This window comes from Furipterus horrens, unplaced genomic scaffold, assembly GCF_987537825.1.
Source record: "Furipterus horrens unplaced genomic scaffold, mFurHor1.1.pri manual_scaffold_4, whole genome shotgun sequence".
Classification (NCBI taxonomy): domain Eukaryota; kingdom Metazoa; phylum Chordata; class Mammalia; order Chiroptera; family Furipteridae; genus Furipterus; species Furipterus horrens.
Window position 1 is genome coordinate 49,276,117 of NW_028327174.1, and position 12,423 is coordinate 49,288,539.

The window sequence follows — 12,423 nt, forward strand, 5'->3', positions numbered from 1 at the left end:
TTTCCCATAAGCGACCGCTCTGGACTTCCGGTCTCAGGACGTCCCTCTTAGGGGGTGTGTGTCCTCTGATCTTTAGCACAAGATGAGTGGGATGGTCAAGGCCTTTGACGTGGTTATCGGACACCTGTAGCTTTCAGAGTACAGGAAAGGGGTGTGCAACAAGACGGAAAATTTCCACTTTTACCCCCTCAAAGCGACCAATTTTTCACCAGCATCCTGTGTCCGATGCCTGTGGTCCCTCGAGTCCATTGCTTGCGTCCCCTCAGCTTTAGGGCAAGAAGAAGTTGCCAGAGCTCCAGGAAAGAGGCTTCAGAGAAACCGAATGGAAATTATTGGTGCAGTTTGCATGATTTTAGTTTTGTGCAGTAGGCGGGGAGAAAAAATGCGAAGGGAAGTGAGATAAGCAGTCAATTTCTTAGCCAATCATCGTGTAGAACTGATACTGCGGATGTGAAAACTCCGCCACGTCACCATGGCAACGACCCAGCGAGGAAAATTCTAAACCAACAAACAGAGGTAGTGGCCCATCAAGTAAGATCTGGCTTTTGCTCTCTAGGAAATGAAGTAAGGAGGACAGTTGGTTAATTGATAAATCTTTATTGAACTATTATGTAAGCAACATACTAGACACGCAAGTAAAGCAATAAATAAAATACTGCTCTTGCTTTCAAGCAGTCTGTTCTAAGACAGAAGTGATGATGGTTGTGGTGTGTACTATGGGAACAAAATACAAGGTCTCTTAACCCAGACTTGAAATGGAGAGGGAGAGTCGAGGAAAGCTGCCCAGAGAAACTGGTGGGTAAGAATTTTAATCCTGAAGATTTGCAAAGAACTTCAGTCCTCATTATCTGCATGTGAAATTCAAGTCTAGATGGATTAAAGAGTTAAACATTAAAAAAGTAAAAGTATTAAAAGAAAATAGAAAATAGAAAATACTATTTTTATGATTTAAGACAGAGAAACAGTCAAAGGAGAAGACTGATAACACTGAAAAAATAAAATTATAAACTTATCAGTAACAAAATAGCATAAACATGGCTAAGGGTCAAGAGAAAGGGGAAAAAATATCTGTATAGGGGAAAAAATATCTGTATAGGGGAAAAAATATCTGTATCATGCATGACAACAGTCAACATCTAGATGTCTATGCCCACAAGCTAAAGAACAGTAAACACACCTGTAGGCAAATAAGAGTTGGATCTAGTGTTGCAACAGAAGAGACTGTGCACCACGGGGAACCTGTGGGACATCTCAGTAAAAGGGGATTGTTTTGTGATTTGGACCTCTGTTAGATTTGGGAAGAATCTGTCAGAAAGTGGGGCAATTCTGGTTGGTCATCTTAATTATTATCTAGAAGGTGGAGGAATCAAATAGATAAAGCTGCAACTGGTAAAGCAACAGTAAGCTTTCACGTTATCTGGGAGAGAGTTCAACATCAAGAGCAAAGCAAAATTATCTGTTACAATTATTGAATGAAAAACATCAAATATGACGTTTCTTTTAATGAAAAAGTGAGAAAGGAAAAAACCTACCCTTAATATCCAGGCACTCGTTTGACACAACTATGCTGTATGCTGGCCTCCTGTTGGACACAAGCAATCTCACAAGACCATCCACTTCAGACAAGATCATTGTAAATTTCCCAAAATGCCAAAGATTTCCCTGTCCCCTAAATTAATGACTGCTATTGTTTTTTAGCAACTACCACTTTACCTTTGCTCTAGTTTGCCCTCCATATTGATAAAATTTATTAGATAACCATAGAGTTGCTCCTGCTTTTTGACAATACCAAAACTAGAACCTCTGCTTCCTTAGATTCTCCCCCTAATTATCCAACTAAAGCCCAAATCCCAGAATTACTTCTAATATCTTCTCTCTCTTTTTAGTATATTTTATTGATTCTGTTGTTTGTTGTCCCAATTTCTTTTCCCTTTCCTCCCCTCTTCCCAGTAACCTCCCCTCCAGCAACGCCCCTCCTTAGTTCATGTCCCTGGGTCATGCATATAAGTTCTTTGATTTCATCCTTTCCTATATTATTCTTCACTTCCCCCTGTCTATTTTGTACCAACCAATTATGCTTCATAATCCTTGTACCATTTCCCCATTTCTCCCCCTTCCCCCTCCCTGCTGCTAACCCTCCAAATGATCCCCATATCTATGACTCTGTTCCTATTCTGGTTTGCTTATTGGGTTTTGTTTTTATTTTTTAGATTCAGTTGATAGTTGTGAATTTGTTGACTTTTTAAAAAGGTATATTTTATTGATTATGTTGTTAGAGTAGTCCCATTTTTTCCCCCTTTGCTCCTCTCTGCCCAGTACCCCACTTCCCTCCAGCAATACCACTCCCCTTAGTTCATGTCCATGGGTCGTGCATATAAGTTCTTTGGCTTCACCGTTTCCCATATTATTCTTAACATCCCCCTGTCTATTTGTACCAAGAGATTATGCTTCTTAGTCCCTGCACCATTTCCCCATTTCTCCCCCTCCCCTCTCCCGGCTGATAACCCTCTGAGTGATCCTCATACCCATGACTCTTCCTATTCTGGTTTGCTTAATTGGATTTTGTTCTTATTTTTTAGATTCAGTTGTTGATAGTCGTGAGTTTGTTGTCCATTTAGTGTTCATAGTTTTGATCTTCTTTTTCTTTAAATAATTTATTTGTTTGTTTGTTTGTTTTTAGAGAGAAGGGAAAGGAGAAAGAGAGGGAGAGAAACATCACTGTGTGGTTGCGTCTCACTTGCACCCCCAACTGGGGGGCTGAGGTGCAACCTAGTCATGTGCCCTGACTGGGAATTGAACCAGCGACACTTGGCTTGCAGGCCGATGCTCAATCCACTGAGCCACAGCAGCCAGGGCTTCTTTTTCTTAAGTAAGTCCCTTTGACATTTCATATAATAATGGCTTGGTGACGATGAACTCCTTTAGCTTCATCTTGTCTGGGAAGCACTTCATCTACCCTTCCATTCCAAATGATAGCTTTGCTGGATAGAGTCATCCTGGTTGTAGGTTGCTTTTCATCTCATTGAATACTGCTTGCCAGTCCCTTCCTGCCTGCACAGTGTCCTCTGAGAAATCAGCTGATAGTCCTATAGGCACCCCCCTGTATGCAACTCTCTGCTTCTCTCTTGCTGCCCCCAGGACTCTGTCTTTATCTTTCACCTTTGGCATCTCAATCATGATGGGTCCTGGTGTGGTTCCCTCTGGGTCCAGCTTGCCCGGGACCCTCCGTGTTTCCCAGACCTGTATGTCCATCTCCTTCGCAAAATTTGGGAAGTTTTTCTCATTTTTTTCTATTCTTGCTTCCTCATTCTGCCCTGGTTGACTGTTTTTTTCTTCCTCGTGTTCCAAATCATTGATTTGAACCCCCGGTTTCCTTCCCTTCACCATTGGTTTTGTGTGGATTTTCCTTTGTTTCACTTTCCTTACGTGTTTGCCATACTCAAGCATATCTATCAAGCCTGTGACCATCTTTATCAACACTGTTTTGAATTCTGCATCTGTTAGTTTGTCTGTCTCCTCATCTATTAGGCTGGTTATCTCCTTGTCGCTTATTTCTCCCACTGGAACCTTGATCCGTTCCCCGTTTTGGGCCATACTTCTCTGTCTCTTAATTCTAACCAGTTCCTGTGTTTGTTTGCCTCTGCATCCCAGGTAGAGCTGTCACTCCTGTTACGTTGTAAGGAGCGGAGCCTTAGGGATTCGTCAGTACAGGGCAACATGTTTCACCACGTTGTACCACCGTATGTGGAGGAGGGGTCTGAGTGGTAACAATGCCGCCCCTTTCCAGGCACCTCTCCTACTTCTGCACCGCAGCCAGGGCTTCTTTTTCTTAAGTAAGTCCCTTGAACATTTCATATAATAATGGATTGGTGATGATGAACTTTTTTAGCTTTACCTTGTCTGGGAAGCACTTTATCTGCCCTTTGATTCTAAATGATAGCTTTGCTGGATAGAGTAATCTTAGTTGTAGGTTCTTGCTTTTCATCACATTGAATATTTCTTGCCAGTCCCTTCTTTCCTGCAAGGTTTCTTTTGAGAAACCAACTGATAGTCTTATAGGCATCACTTTGTAGGTAACTCTCTGCTTTTCTCTTGCTGCTTTTAAGACTCTCTCTTTATCTTTCACCTTTGGCATTTTAATTATGATATGTCTTTGTGTGGTTCTCTTTGGGTCTAGCTTGTTTGGGACTCTCTGTGCTTCCTGGACTTGTATGTGTATTTCTTTCTTTTTTTTTTATTTTTTATTTTTGGTTTTTCAATTACAGTTGTCCCATTTTTCCCCCATTTCTCTCCCCCACCCAGGTATGTGTATTTCTTTCCCCAAATTTGGGAAGTTTTCCTTCATTATTTTTTCAAATAAGCTTTCGATTTCTTGCTCTTTCTCTTCTCCTTCTGGCACCCCTATGATTCGAATGTTGGTGTAGGGGCACCAGATATTCCCTGTAAAAAGTTGCAGAGGTCTGCTAAATACGTAAATATGTAGGGGCTACAGATGTTCTCTGTAAGAAGTAGCAAAAGCCTGCTAAAAGCCTCAGAAGGGAGGAATGTTGCAGCCACTCAGTAATTTACAAGCTAAGAGACGCCAGCTGCAACATTTCTTCCCATAATCCCTATCTCCTCCCATTTGCTTGTGACCTGTTTATAACATTTGCAAAGTTATATTTTACAGGATATCTAGCCTTTTGAAGATATATTGTTTTACAGAGAAGCTGCGCTGCTGCCTCCGGAGATAACTTTATGACCCTGCAAACTTTTGGCCTTGAGAACTCCTATTCCTACTTGACACCTGCAGCTCTGTCCTGCCCCCCTACTTCCCAAAGCTGCTTCCCACCAGAGAAGGAGCAAAACCCTATAATCTTTGCTCTATCCCCATTCTCCGTCAGTGCTTGTTGGAGACTTGTTCAGGTCTCAGCACAACCGCCAGCATTGAAATTAAACTTTGCTTGCTTTATCCACTGCTTCAGAGTGTTCAGTCTCGCTTGTGTAGCTGCAACATTGGCACATTTAAAGTTGTCCTAGAGGTTCCTAAGCCTCTCATTATTTTCAATTCTTGTTTCCTCATTCTGTATTGGTTGACTAATTTTTTTCTTTCTTATGTTCCAAATTATTGATTTGAACCCCAGTATCCTTCCCTTCACCATTGGTTTTGTGTGGATTTTCCTTTGTTTCATTTAGCATAGCCTTCACTTCTTCCCTTATGTGTTTCCCGTACTTAAGCATATCTGTCAAGTCTGTGAGCATCTTTATCACCAGTGTTTTGAACTCTTAGAATGTTAGGTTGCCTACCTCCTCGTCTGCCAAGTTGGCTATCTCCTTGTCGCTTAGTTCTCCTATCTTGATCCATTCCCTCTTTTGGGCCATATTTCTCTGTCTCCTCATCTTGACAGGCCCCAGTGTTTGTTTACCTTTGTGTCTTAGAACTGTCACACCTGTTAGCTTGTAAGGGGCAGAGCCTTAGGTATTCCTCAGTAGGGGCAACCTGTTTCACCACATTGTGGTGCTGTATGTGGGGGAGGGGTTTGAGAGGAAACAATGCTGCTTGCTCAGCACTCACCCCTTTTTCCAGGCACTTCTCCCACTTTCTATATGGGACTGGCGCTCCTCTAGCTGTTGTCCTTGCCATTGTTCCCAGAGTGGATGGGTCTGCGGATGTTCCAGGACCATAGAGGCCCTTTAAATAAGCGGACTCTACTGAGAGACCAGCAGTTTCTTCCTCTGCCCCAACCCCCATTTGTTTTCACAGTCAGAAGCAATGAAGCTTTATTTTCTCTGGTGCTGGAACCATGGTCTGGTGCTGGGAGCACCCCTCAGGTGTCCCTCCCTACTTTTTAAAACATGTGACTTAACTTTCCAACAGCCTGCTGCTGCCACCGCCGTCACTGCTGCTGCTGCTACTGCCGCCGCTGCTGCCACCACTGTTGCTGCCGCTGCCACACTGCTTCCTCTCTGCCCCAGCTCTGCCCCTTCTACCTGTCTGGATGAGTACAGTATTTTTTCTTTATATCTTTGTTGGACTTCCATGCAGCTTGATTTTCTGGAACTTCTTGTTGTCTCTAGTTTTGAGGTAGTTGTATTCCTTCTTAGTTGTGGAGGGAGACACAGTGTGGCTATCTAGACCTCCATCTTGACCAGAAGTCCCTCTAATATCTTATTACTGAAATACCCCACAGCTCTCCATGATGTGTATTTTCACTTACTTCAATGAGTACTAGATCTAATTTGTTTAATTAGTTCTTGTGACTTAAGAGCATTGATAGTAACATAAATATAAAAGTAATCAGTGCTAAATTTCAATAAATATTTCTTGAGCCTACACTATATACAAGTTATTTCCTATTTAATGAGTCAGAAAAATAGGATATAAAGATTATTTCAAAAGAAAAAAAAAAAAAAAAACCACCCTTCAAATTCAGAGACTGCAGACAGGGCTGAAGTAGTTTAACATATTTATTTCAATTTCTTTAGAACTCTGGTGTCTTCAACTTTATCTATCTACAGGCACTGATGTTGTTGACATATGACAAGGAGACTTGGTGCCTGTATCTTAAGGATCTTAAGGTGACTGGATCATGAACAAGGACCCATTTAAGCGAGGACATTGTGAAGAATGGCTAGATAAAAGCAGCTAGTAGATTAGGGGAAAGGTGTATCTGAAAGTTTATAAAGTGCCAAAATAATAGTTCTCAACAAACTTGGCACTTGACCTGTAGTCTGGTCCTTTTCTTCTGAAAAATCATATTCTAGGACTCTGAAATATGAGATGAAGGAGATTTTACCCTCTTCTGGATAATTAAGGCCTTTGGAGATACTAATCCTGAAATCCAACTTTTTTGCTGATATTTAAAACACTTCTTCCCATCCTAAAGCTTGATAGAGACCCTAGAGATTTTTCTCCTATTTTTTAAAAAAGATTTTATTTATATATTTTTTAGAGGGGAAAGGAGGGAGAAAGAGGGAAAGAAACATCAATGTGTGGTTGCCTCTCACATGTCCCTAACTGGAGACCTAGCCTGCAACCCAGGAATGTGCCCTAATTGGGAATTGAACTGGTGACACTGGTTCACAGGATGGTGCTCAATCCACCAAGCCACACCAGCAGGACCTCCCATTGGTCTTTAAAACAGTTTTTAAGAAATAAGTATAAACAATAACTTTTATTTATTCTTTTAATAGTTGAAGGAGGCATTATATAAGTGGGACAGTAACTATGAAGGGGAATGTTAACCAAGCATCGATTAAGGAAAATTGGAAATCAATGGCAAGGAAAGAGCATTTCAGTTTTTCTGAAATCTAATAAAGGTAGGAGCTGATAGGTCAACAAGGATCCAATGTTATTTTAGTTGAGGAATCTGATTGTTGAGGGACAAACCTTCTTTAGTGACGAGGGTGGGGGTTAAAATATGTGGTATTGTTTCCAGCACTTGCTGTTGTTTTGGAGCAGTTTATAGTATATGAATAGTAGAATTCTGTTTTTTAATACTCAAAGTTGTTTTATTAATTCTATGTTTTTTAGAATATAACTTCTGAATCAGTTTAAGTGCTTTGTAATATTAGCTTTTTAATCTATTAACTGTGTATCTGGCTTGTGGTTGTAGTATTGGTAAGTAATCTAGGTTTCTAGCTTAGGTCCACAGGTCCATGGAATTCTTTTAGGGTTTGTAGAGAAAGATGTACCTCTTTTGGCATACTTGTGTATGTTAGTGTCAAAGGAGACTTTTTGTGTTATACTTAGCTGTAAAAATAATATAATAATATATAAAATATACAATAGCTCTCATATATATTGATATATAGAACCTGTCCCCAGAAGGCAGTGAGGTGGCAGGAGGCAGGCCTGTACAGGCTTCTTCACTTACAAAACGCAGACACAACAGTAAGATTATTAAGACTTTTAAGATGGCAACATCAGTATTAAACTTCAAACATGGAGCCCTGTGTGACTGCATTAGTCACATGCCTATGAAGCTGGCCCTACTCGTTACATTAAAGAAATTTTCTCCAATGGAAATGATGAGGGATACACATTCCTTATGTATTTCTGTTGTGTGATTTGTGCAAAATAGAAGGGTCACTCGCATTGGAGACATTCAGTATTTCTCTCTGGTATGATAGCTTATCTATCAACTAAGAGAGAGAAATCGCCCCATACTCACTGATTACATTCATAAGATTTCTGTTTAGCGTGAATTGTATTTTGTTGGCTAAAGGATAAAGAGCAATAAATGCCTTTCAGCACTCATTGCATTCATAGGGGTTCTTCCTGCTGACTACTCTCTTATCCATAGTAAATGAAGAGCTACAGGGGAAGGATTTTCTATACTGCTTACATTCACAGGGCTTTTCTCTGGTATGGTTTGTCATACGTTTCCTAAAGGGCAAAGTAACATTGAAGGCTTTCCCAAAGTCACTGAATTCCATTTTTTATTCTGTTGTGTACAGTAGGGAAAAGCTTCTTCTGAAGGACTTTCCCTATTGGTTACAACAGGTTTTCTTCAATATTAGTACTCACATGCATATCAAATGCGAGTGCTTCCTGAAGATTCTTCCATAATCATGGCCGGCATTCATAGAGTTTCTCCCAGTGTGGATTCTTATATGTACAGTAAGGGTAGAACTTATGCTGAAAGCCTTTCCATATCAATCATATTTATAGAGATTTTCCCCACTATGAACTCTCTTTTGCCCTGTAAGGACAAATATAATGCTGAAGAGTTGAAAAACACTATGTTCATTCATGCTATTTTACTCTAGAGTGAATTCTCATATTTATCCCCAGGATTGGATAATTACTGAAGGCTGAATATGTTGTCATGTTTAAAGTATATGAAGAAAATTGAGCTTCACACAGATAATGTTAGAAAAGGGAGAAGTATTTGAGTAGCCTTTTTAGATAATTGTGGATATTCTTTGTTGATACTACACTTAAACTACAAGTGGTTGTTTCTTAAAGGTTAGTTGCAATGTGAAATCTGAGACTGTACCAATGAAATTTTCATACCCCATTATATTAAAAACTAATGGTCTCTCTTGTACTTTGAATGAATTTTTCACCCATACATAATTTTGTAAACTTACATTGTAAAGTTGCAATGCACTGGCAATTTGGAAAATATGAATTCATTGAGTTAGGCAGATCTTCCACAAACTGACACATTTCTCTACTCACTATCCAAAATCATAATTGTTAATATCACCACCGACCTCAACAGAAAGTCTTGGGAAGATGTCAAACTTGTCTTACCTGATACAGGTCTTCTAAAAAAAATTTTATTTGTTTTTTGCTCCAAAGACTGATTTTATCATTGGCGATAAATCCTGTCAGTAGTTTTATATAAAATTATAGAGTCACTTTGTTCATTTTTGAGATTGTCAAATACCCAATTTTGAATAACCATCATTTGTGTGTCAGTTGTTCTTTCAAGTAAAAATGGCATTTTATGAAAAAGTAGCTTGTTCACCTTGCAACTCAAACAACTGCACAAAATCTTTTTTGAGAAAACCACTAAACTTCAGCACACAGCAGAAGTGCTTTATGTATGCTTCCCATTTTGCCATATAGAATATTAAAAAGAAGGGTACTTAAGAATTGAGACTTAATAAAATGATCATTTTTGTTGCTTCATTGAAGATATTTAAAATGAAAATTACTTTCTTTCCCTTTTCTATGAGTATGTGGTGGTAAAGAATATGGTGCCCTCTAGTATAGTTTGGCACCACTGCCTTGATTGATGCTAAGAGGCCAGCAGTTTTATCCAGTTGTTGGTTTTGTACTATCAAAGTAAATGTGAACATAGGTAAATAGTGCCTTAGAATTATTATGAAAAGCTTTGATCTTGTGATAGTTTCCTGAAAGTCTTGGCTCCCCCAGGGTTATAAGGACTACATTTTGAGAATCAATGCCCTAGAGAATAGTAAAACGTTTTCTTTTTTTCCTCTCGAATCCTTCAAGCAGAGAAGATATTAAGATTTAGTGCATTGTTCTGTATTTCCTTTTTTTTCAATTGCTCGTCCAGTTTTATGCAAACACATTTGATTTTCAACCCATAGCAGAGATTTTACAAGCCATCTGGACCACTAATTAGTCACTTTAAAAATATCCCACTGACTTCTATTCTGAATGCAATCATTTGAATTTTTGATACCCTATGTATTGTATTTCTTTGTCCACTTTCAAGTTTTGTTTTTATGTTTTAGTTTGAAGAAGTTTGATTATGATGTGTCTAATATTGGTTTTCTTCAAGTTTACCCATTTAGGTTTTGCTGTGATTCTTGGGTCTGTAAATTTATGCCTTTCACCAAATTTGGGAAGTTTTCTATTATTATTTCTTCAAATGTATGTACTTTTTTCCTACTCCAATCTCTTTCCCCTTTCCTCTGGACTCTGTAATTTGAATATTGGTCCTTTTGAAACTGTCCCACAGGTCTCTAAGACTATTTTCAATTCTTTTCATGTTTTTCCCTTCTCTTGTTTATATTGGATACTTTCTATCTTCAAGTTCCATGACCCTGTCTTCAGTCATCTCCACTTATTCTGATTCTCTACAGTGAATTTTTAAATCCCTGTTATTAAAATTTTCAATTGTAAATTTTATTTTTTTCTTTTATGTAATTCTTGTTTTCTTTTTTGAAAACTTCTGTAATTTCAACAGCACTGACTTTTTGGAGCATAGTTATAATAGCTGCTTTGAAATCTTTGATAATTCTGGACTTCCAGTCAAGATGGAGGAGTAGGTAGACATGCTTCACCTCCTTGTGCAACCAGATCTCAAAACTAGTAACACCCAGAACCATCAGAAAATCAAGTTGTATAGAAGTCTTAACAACCAAGGAGTTAAAGAAGACACATTCATCCAGATGGGTAGGAGGGGCAGAGTCGCAGAGATGGGTGGACAGGCAGTGGTGGCAGTGGCAGAACAAACAAGAGTGATAATTTGAGAGCAAGTGATTCCAGCCACAGGCCAGGTCACACAGCCCAGGGTTCCAGCACCAGTAAGATAGACCCCTGTTACCTCTGGCTGCAAAACCAGTGGGGGTTGGGGTGGCAGAAGAAATTGCTGGATTTTCACTACTTAACGTGCAGCAGTCTTAGAATGTACACAAACACACCGACCCCAAGCTTAAAGGGAGCCAGTCACACACAGAATCATAGGTATGGGGATCATTTGGAGGGTTGTCAGTTGGGAGGGGGAAAAGGGAGAATGGGGAAATGGTGCAGGGATTAAGAAGATAATCAGTAGGAACAAACTATGCAGTGGATCTCACCTAATATATGAAACTAATGAACAAAACAAACCAATGAGCAAAATAGAACCAGAGGCATCTAAACAAGGTACAGTCTGACAGTGACCAGGGGGAGAGAGGAGGGGAAGAAGGTGGGGAGCGGGGGGCAGTGAAAGAGTCTAGTCAAGGAACTAATATGAATGACATATGGACATGGATAACAGGATGGGGACTAACCATGTGTGTGTGTGGGGGGGGGTTAGGGGAGAGCAATGGGGGGAAAATGGGACAAATGTAATAGAAAAACAATTTTTTTAAAAAAAGGGAAGCCAGTGTGGCTAGAATAGAGTAAATAAGGTAGTAAAGTGGAAAGTTATAAGGACAGAGAGGTAAAGGGTCAGAGGAGCAGATCAAGAACTTCCTATTCGATGAAACCATTGATAGGTCCCCATACAGAAGTACAGTATTTCTCTCCTGGGTACTAAAATATTTCCACTAGCAAAATAAAATTGGGGGAAAAAAAAAAGACTGGGGTGATGTTAAGAGTACTATAGGAAAGGGAGAAGCCAAAGAACTTATATGCACAACCCATGGACATGAACTAAGGAGGGGGATTGCTGGAGGGAAGTGGCATACCGGGCAGAGAGGGGCAAAGGGGAAAAATTGGGACAACTGTAATAGCATAATCAATAAAATATTCTTAAAAAACAAAGTCTGATCATTCTGACATTTAGATCATTTTGGGATTGGCATCTGTTGTTTGCCTTTTCCTTTGAGAGCTTTTCCACTTAGTATGTTAATTAATTTTGGATCATAAATTGGACATTTTGAGTGGGGACATACTGGCTTGTTCTCTGCAGCTCAAAGTGCTAGCTCAATTCAGTGATGCTTGCAAGCCACATAAAAACAGACAACAGCCTGGCTGCTGTGGTTCAGTGGATTGAGCATTGGCCTGCGAACCAAGTGTCGCTGGTTTGATTCCCAGTCAGGGCACATGACTAGGTTGCACATTAGGTCCCCAGTTGGGGGTGCGAGTGAGAGGCAACCACACAGTGATGTTTCTCTCCCTCTCTTTCTCCTTTCGCCTCTCTCTAAAAATAAATAAACAAACAAATAAATAAATTATTTTAAAAACAATCAAACAGACGACAGGTTGGATTTGGCCCATGGGCCACAGTTCTCCAAACCTCTCTTCTAGGAACC